Source organism: Chanodichthys erythropterus, chromosome 17 (genome assembly GCF_024489055.1).
Source record: "Chanodichthys erythropterus isolate Z2021 chromosome 17, ASM2448905v1, whole genome shotgun sequence".
NCBI lineage: Eukaryota > Metazoa > Chordata > Actinopteri > Cypriniformes > Xenocyprididae > Chanodichthys > Chanodichthys erythropterus.
In genome coordinates, this window is record NC_090237.1 from 33,543,573 (window position 1) to 33,553,171 (window position 9,599).

The window sequence follows — 9,599 nt, forward strand, 5'->3', positions numbered from 1 at the left end:
CTCTATAATTGTAATTGTTACTAGTAAGAATTCAATTAGAGAGCTCTACAATTATAATTGTTACTAGTAAAAATTGAATTATAGAGCTCTGTAATTGTAATTGTTACTAGTACAAATTAAATTATAGAGCTCTTTAATTTAATTGTTACTAGTAAAAATATAATTACGACGAGTAACGCTGGAACGTTTTTATGCTGAAATGGCCTTCCATAAATAAATGAATTGTAGAGCTCTCTAATGGGAATTGTTACTAGTAAAAACTGAATTATAGAGCTCTACAATTCAGTTGTTACTAGTAAGAATACAATTGCAGAGCTCTATAATTCAATTAGAGAGCTCTACAATCATAATTGTTACTAGTAAAAATTGAATTATAGAGCTCTATAATTTTAATTGTTACTAGTACAAATTAAATTATAGAGCTCTTTAATTTAATTGTTACTAGTAAAAATATAATTACGACGAGTAATGCTGGAACGTTTTTATGCTGAAACAGTATGGAAGGCCGTTTCAGCATAAAAACGTTCCAGCGTTACTCGTCGTAATTATATTTTTACTAGTAACAATTAAATTAAAGAGCTCTATAATTTAATTTGTACTAGTAACAATTACAATTACAGAGCTCTATAATTCAATTTTTACTAGTAACAATTATGATTGTAGAGCTCTCTAATTGAATTCTTACTAGTAACAATTACAATTATAGAGCTCTATAATTCAATTTTTACTAGTAACAATTATGATTATAGAGCTCTATAATTCAATTTTTACTAGTAACAATTATGATTATAGAGCTCTGTAATTGAATTGTTACTAGTAACAATTACAATTAGAGAGCTCTACAATTAATTTATTACTAGTCATATGTCTCCATTGACTTCCATTCATTTTTAATTATAGAGCTCTGTAATTCAATTGTTACTAGTAACAATTGGGATTATAGAGCTCTCTAATTGAATTGTTACTAGTAACAATTACAATTATAGAGCTCTCTAATTCAATTTTTACTAGTAACAATTACAATTATAGAGCTCTCTAATTGAATTGTTACTAGTAACAATTACAATTATAGAGCTCTCTAATTGAATTCTTACTAGTAACAATTACAATTATAGAGCTCTCTAATTGAATTCTTACTAGTAACAATTACAATTATAGAGCTCTCTAATTGAATTCTTACTAGTAACAATTGAATTACAGAGCTCTCTAATTGATTTATTACTAGTAAAAATACACATTAATATGGAAGGCCATTTCAGCATAAAAACGTTCCAGCGTTACTCGTCGTAATTATATTTTTACTAGTAACAATTAAATTAAAGAGCTCTATAATTTAATTTGTACTAGTAACAATTACAATTACAGAGCTCTATAATTCAATTTTTACTAGTAACAATTATAATTGTAGAGCTCTCTAATTGAATTCTTACTAGTAACAATTACAATTATAGAGCTCTATAATTAAATTTTTACTAGTAACAATTATGATTATAGAGCTCTATAATTCAATTTTTACTAGTAACAATTATGATTATAGAGCTCTGTAATTGAATTGTTACTAGTAACCATTACAATTAGAGAGCTCTACAATTAATTTATTACTAGTCATATGTCTCCATTGACTTCCATTCATTTTTAATTATAGAGCTCTGTAATTCAATTGTTACTAGTAACAATTGGGATTATAGAGCTCTCTAATTGAATTGTTACTAGTAACAATTGGGATTATAGAGCTCTCTAATTGAATTGTTACTAGTAACAATTACAATTATAGAGCTCTCTAATTCAATTCTTACTAGTAACAATTACAATTATAGAGCTCTCTAATTGAATTCTTACTAGTAACAATTACAATTATAGAGCTCTCTAATTGAATTCTTACTAGTAACAATTACAATTATAGAGCTCTCTAATTGAATTCTTACTAGTAACAATTGAATTACAGAGCTCTCTAATTGATTTATTACTAGTAAAAATACACATTAAAGATATGTGTAATTGCAGAGCTCTATAATTGAATTACAGAGCTCTCTAATTCAATTGTTACTAGTAACAATTGAATTAGAGAGCTCTCTAATTGTAATTGTTACTAGTAACAATTGAATTACAGAGCTCTCTAATCATAATTGTTACTAGTAACAATTGAATTAGAGAGCTCTGTAATTGAATTATAGAGCTCTATAATCAAATTGTTACTAGTAAGAATTCAATTGTAGAGCTCTCTAATTGCAATTCTTACTAGTAATAATTAAATTATAGAGCTCTCTAATTCAATTGTTACTAGTAACAATTTGATTATAGAGCTCTCTAATTGAATTACAGAGCTCTCTAATCGAATTGTTACTAGTAAGAATTAAGTTACAGAGCTCCATAATTCAGTTCTTGCTAGTAACAATTAGAATTAGAGAGCTCTGTAATTGCAATCTTACTAGTACAAATTGAATTACAGAGCTCTACAATAGCAATTCTTACTAGTAACAATTGCATTACAGAGCTCTGTATTCGGTGACATATCATTATGCTAATCGTGCCTTATGTATATTCAACTGGGGTCAGTGGCGTAACTTTGTTTTACAAAGTGGGTGGGACAAGAATGTGTATGGGGGGGGGGGTATGTTGTATTATTATTATAATAATAATATGATTTTAAAATGATAAATGTGTTCAAATATGATAGTTTTCCTACATCTGCTATAACACAATGTCGTTAGTCTCGAGAGTATGTATATTAGTTAATAAATACGACGATCCGCCTCTGATAATTGAATGTCTTGGTGGACTAGTGGCCATTTCTCCGTTTAGGGTGCAAGAGGTTGCCGGTTCGAATCCAGCCATGTGTAATTTTTTTTTTCTCATTAAAACCAAATATTTTCATCAGTGATTGTATATCAAGAGCAGAGACACGTTTATGTGCATTTTGTTTTTTGTGATTTCAACGTATCGAATAGAACCCTGTTGCACGCGCCTCTGATAACAGTGACAACGAGCACTCAACAACATGATTTAAAAAACAACACATCCCAACGCCAAATCGCCTATTATTAACACAAATTGATAATCAACTAGAGGTGTTTATTTTGTATTACATATCCGCGATAATCATTCTATTATTGCATAACAATACTAAACACTGTAAATATTTAAAATGAATTTATACTCCTTAATATCAAGTTTGTCAAAACACTTTGGGTGGCTTAGGGCATTTCACCCTATATTATGTCCAGTGACATGGAGTGTTCTTGGCTCTTAGCTTTACCAATATACAAAGGTGAATGAATACAACGACTAAATATAGGCTTTCATCTCAGGCATCTTCTTAATTTTGCTTTAATGTGAACATGATTAATATGTTACCTAAGTCTGTAAAATATTTCAGGATACTTTAGAACCACAGGGCTTTTATTTTGAAACGCACCTTTGTAGGCGGGAAATCTGCAATCTGTTTTGCATCTCATGAATAGGAGTTTTTACTAGTAATAATACAATTATAGAGCTCTGTAATTAGAATTGTTACTAGTAAGAATTGAATTAAAGAGCTCTCTAATTCAGTTTTTACTAGTACCAATTACAATTAGAGAGCTCTCTAATTCAGTTTTTACTAGTAACAATTGAATTAGAGAGCTCTCTAGTGGAATTGTAGAGCTCTGCAATTGGATTATTACTAGTAACAATTGAATTACAGAGCTCTGCAATTGAATTCTTACTAGTAATAAATGAATTGTAGAGCTCTCTAATTGGAATTGTTACTAGTAAAAACTGAATTATAGAGCTCTACAATTCAGTTGTTACTAGTAAGAATACAATTGCAGAGCTCTATAATTCAATTAGAGAGCTCTACAATCATAATTGTTACTAGTAAAAATTGAATTATAGAGCTCTATAATTGTAATTGTTACTAGTACAAATTAAATTATAGAGCTCTTTAATTTAATTGTTACTAGTAAAAATATAATTACGACGAGTAATGCTGGAACGTTTTTATGCTGAAACGGCCTCCCATACATTAAAGATATGTGTAATTGCAGAGCTCTATAATTGAATTACAGAGCTCTCTAATTCAATTGTTACTAGTAACAATTGAATTAGAGAGCTCTCTAATTGTAATTGTTACTAGTAACAATTGAATTACAGAGCTCTCTAATCATAATTGTTACTAGTAACAATTGAATTAGAGAGCTCTGTATTTGAATTATAGAGCTCTATAATCAAATTGTTACTAGTAAGATTTCAATTGTAGAGCTCTCTAATTGCAATTCTTACTAGTAATAATTAAATTATAGAGCTCTCTAATTCAATTGTTACTAGTAACAATTGAATTAGAGAGCTCTATAATATGGAAGGCCGTTTCAGCATAAAAACGTTCCAGCGTTACTCGTCGTAATTATATTTTTACTAGTAACAATTAAATTAAAGAGCTCTATAATTTAATTTGTACTAGTAACAATTACAATTATAGAGCTCTATAATTCAATTTTTACTAGTAACAATTATGATTGTAGAGCTCTCTAATTGAATTATAGAGCTCTGCAATTGTATTCTTACTAGTAACAACTGAATTGTAGAGCTCTATAATTCGGTTTTTACTAGTAACAATTCCCATTAGAGAGCTCTACAATTCATTTATTACTAGTAAGAATTCAATTGCAGAGCTCTGTAATTCAATTGTTACTAGTAATAATCCAATTGCAGAGCTCTACAATTCCACTAGAGAGCTCTCTAATTCAATTGTTACTAGTAAAAACTGAATTATAGAGCTCTCTAATTGTAATTGTTACTAGTAAAAACTGAATTAGAGAGCTCTTTAATTCAATTCTTACTAGTAACAATTCTAATTACAGAGCTCTATAATTGTATTATTACTAGTAAAAACTCCTATTCATGAGATGCAAAACAGATTGCAGATTTCCCGCCTACAAAGGTGCGTTTCAAAATAAAAGCCCTGTAGCGTGGTTCTGAAGTATCCTGAAATATTTTACAGACTTAGGTAACATATTAATCATGTTCACATTAAAGCAAAATTAAGATGATGCCTGAGATGAAAGCCTATATTTAGTCGTTATATTCATTCACCTTTGTATATTGGTAAAGCTAAGAGCCAAGAACACTCATATCACTGGACATAATATAGGGTGAAATGCCCTATATTTAGTATTGTTATGCAATAATAGAATGATTATCGCGGATATCTAATACAAAATAAACACCTCTAGTTGATTATCAATTTGTGTTAATAATAGGCGATTTGGCGCTGGGATGTGTTGTTTTTGAAATTATGTTGTTGAGTGCTCGTTGTCACTGTTATCAGAGGCGCGTGCAACAGGGTTCACAGCGCTCGTGCACACGGATTAGCAGTTCAATCTATCGCTGTTGCGGAGACTCTCTATTCGATACGTTGAAATCACAAAAAACAAAATACATATAAACGTATCCCTGCTCTTGATATACAATCACTGATGAAAATCTTTGGTTTTAATGAGAAAACTTTTTTACACATGGTTGGATTAGAACCAGGAACCTCTTGCATCCTAAACGGAGAAACTGCCACTAGCCCATCAGGACATTCAATTACTAAATGCGGATCGTCGTATTTATTAACTAATGTACATACTCTCGAGACTAACGATATTGTATTATAGCAGATGTAGGAAAACTATAATATTTGAACACATTTATAATTTTAATATCATATTATTATTGTAATAATAAAACAACATACACCCACCCATACACATTCTTGTCCCACCCACTTTGTAAAACAAAGTTACGCCACTGACCCCAGTTGAATATGCATAAGGCACGATTAGCATAATGATATGTCGCTGAATACAGAGCTCTGTAATGCAATTGTTACTAGTAAGAATTGCTATTGTAGAGCTCTGTAATTCAATTTGTACTAGTAAGATTGCAATTACAGAGCTCTCTAATTCTAATTGTTACTAGTAAGAACTGAATTATAGAGCTCTGTAACTTAATTCTTACTAGTAACAATTCAATTAGAGAGCTCTGTAATTCAATTATAGAGCTCTCTAATTCAATTGTTACTAGTAACAATTGAATTAGAGAGCTCTATAATTTAATTATTACTAGTAAGAATTGCAATTAGAGAGCTCTACAATTGAAATCTTACTAGTAACAATTTGATTATAGAGCTCTATAATTCAATTACAGAGCTCTCTAATTCAATTGTTACTAGTAACAATTATGATTAGAGAGCTCTGTAATTCAATTGTTACTAGTAACAATTACAATTAGAGAGCTCTCTAATTCAATTGTTACTAGTAACAATTGAATTAGAGAGCTCTGTAATTCAATTATAGAGCTCTGCAATTACACATATCTTTAATGTGTATTTTTACTAGTAATAAATCAATTAGAGAGCTCTGTAATTCAATTGTTACTAGTAAGAATTCAATTAGAGAGCTCTATAATTGTAATTGTTACTAGTAAGAATTCAATTAGAGAGCTCTATAATTGTAATTGTTACTAGTAACAATTCAATTAGAGAGCTCTATAATTGTAATTGTTACTAGTAAAAATTGAATTAGAGAGCTCTATAATTGTAATTGTTACTAGTAACAATTCAATTAGAGAGCTCTATAATCCCAATTGTTACTAGTAACAATTGAATTACAGAGCTCTATAATTAAAAATGAATGGAAGTCAATGGAGACATATGACTAGTAATAAATTAATTGTAGAGCTCTCTAATTGTAATTGTTACTAGTAACAATTCAATTAGAGAGCTCTATAATCATAATTGTTACTAGTAAAAATTGAATTATAGAGCTCTATAATCATAATTGTTACTAGTAAAAATTGAATTATAGAGCTCTATAATTGTAATTGTTACTAGTAAGAATTCAATTAGAGAGCTCTACAATCATAATTGTTACTAGTAAAAATTGAATTATAGAGCTCTGTAATTGTAATTGTTACTAGTACAAATTAAATTATAGAGCTCTTTAATTTAATTGTTACTAGTAAAAATATAATTACGACGAGTAACGCTGGAACGTTTTTATGCTGAAACGGCCTTCCATAGTTTTTACTAGTAAGAATGAAGTTGTTACTAGTAAAAATTAAGTTTTTACTAGTAAGAATTGTATTTCTGATATGTGAAATTGCAATTTCAACTAGTAAGAATTCAATTCTTCATATCAACAATTGAATTTGAATGGCAGCCTATGGTGACATTTCACTAGTGAAAATACAATTACAGATATCAAGAATTCTAGTTTTTACTAGTGGAAATTCAAATGTTGATATCAAGAATTAACATTGTTACTAGTGGAAATGTAATTCCTGATATCAACAACTGAATTGTTGATATCAAGAATTACATTTCCACTAGTAAAAACTTCATTCTTACTAGTAAAAACTTCATTCTTACTAGTAACAACTTCATTCTTACTAGTAAAAACTTCATTCTTACTAGTAAAATCTTCATTCTTACTAGTAACAACTTCATTCTTACTAGTAAAAACTTCATTCTTACTAGTAAAAACTTCATTCTTACTAGTAAGAATTAAGTTTTTACTAGTAAGAATGAAGTTTTTACTAGTAAGAATTGTATTTCTGATATGTGAAATTGCAATCATGTCATGTTCACTGTGGTTTCACAAGGACATGAGACCTGCAGGTGACAGTTGATTGCCTTAAAAAACATTGCAAACAAGTGAAATGTAAAATTTAATTAAGTAAAATTTAAATGATCTTAATTTTTACAATTCTTATGCACCCCATTAACTTATTACTATTTAGATTCATACACAATATATTCAATTCTAAAACAAAACATGATCATACACACACATTGACTTTTGCACTGGTTTAATGCAATGGATTTATACATTCCTAATAAACTGCATGTCAAGCATTTCGTCTGTCCTTTCCTACATGTTCTTGTAGTCTCTGCTTTGGTTTGCAGTGCTACACGAGGATGATCCAGTTGGTCAGAGAAAGGAGTATGAATGCATGGTTTCCCCACTTACATGGAAAAGAGGAAATATGTTCTAGTGAGCAGGAGCAATCTAAATAACTAAAGATTGTGTGCCAAGTTGTGTGTTAATCATATACAGGTGTATCTGCCCTTTTTCACAAAAAACAACACTGGGAACTTTTATGTTTATTGAAGGTTTATTAAAAATAAGGAGCAAGGAAAAGCTTGCAAAATCCAAGGAGCAGAGACGGTGAGGGTACAGCGAGATTGCATGGAGTCTTCAGGATCTGAATCCCCTTTGTGCTTGTATTGAAAGCAAGATAAAAGGAGACAAAACAGGACAAATTAAATATAGTAGTATATAATACAGTTTTGGTATTTAGTATGATTTCCCATTTAGCCTAGTATAATATATATATATATATATATATATATATATATATATATATATATATATATATATATATAGTGCTGCTTTTAAGCATTGTTTTTTTTAATAAACTTCCCTCTCCCCATCAATCCAAAAATCAGCCGAGCTGACACATATAGACAGTAATACATTGTGATTCTGTTGACTGTCTATATGTGTCAGCTCGGCTGATTTTTGGATTGATGGGGAGAGGGAAGTTTATAAAAAACGAAAGTATACTACAGTATTTATTACAGTATCAGTTCACTATACTGCAGTATGCTGTAGCATTCATTAACAAAGTGTTGTAAATACTATAGGCTAATATAGACAGTATCCTACAATTTACTATAGTATGGTTCAAAAACACAATAGACTACTATTTACTATAGTATTTTTTTTTCACCTGGGTTGTATATTTAATAAGGAATAAGGATATTGTAATTTTACCACTTTCACCCACCACAAGCCCCAAAGTTATATAATCCCGTTGAGAAGACTTTTTCTCTAATTACACGACGATGAATAAAGCTGTTTTAATCTATTATCTAATCTACTATCATATAACTTCCCCTGAAACTATTTATTTAGTGAGCAATATCAGCTATCATGCTTTAATACACAAGTTAATTTGATTCAGATGTACTGATGATATAAAATCTTATTTAAACGGCTTACCTTTTAAAAGTGCATCACAAACGGTCTGTTCTGCTGTAACTCTATGGCGCGGCTGCTACCGATGATGTAGGCCTAACCGTAAAACAAAGGAAAATAAACGCCTGGTTTCAATTTTTTGGTTTTGCATTTGCATTGTATGGTCTGAAAACTGAATTGTGAAGCGTTTAATTTGCCTAAAAAACTCCTTTGCCATTGCCAGTTTGTCCACAGTTCTGAGCACGTAAAAACATCACGCTCTTATTTGAATATTAACAAGCAGTCGTCATTACTATGCACATATCCGAAAAGGAATTCATTATTATGCACATATCCTAAACGGAATTCATGATATCTGCAATAAGAATTTTTACTAGTGAAAATTAAATTTTAACATGTAAGAATTAAGTTACAGATAACAAGAAGTATGTTTTTTACTAGTTGTGATTTCATTTTTGATATCATAAATGTATTTCTGCGAGTGATGACGTCATTGTTGATATCAAGAAGCGTAATTCCTGATATCAACAATCAGCATTTCCACTAGTGAAAATTGCATTTCTGATATCAAGAATTGAATTGTTGATATCAACAATT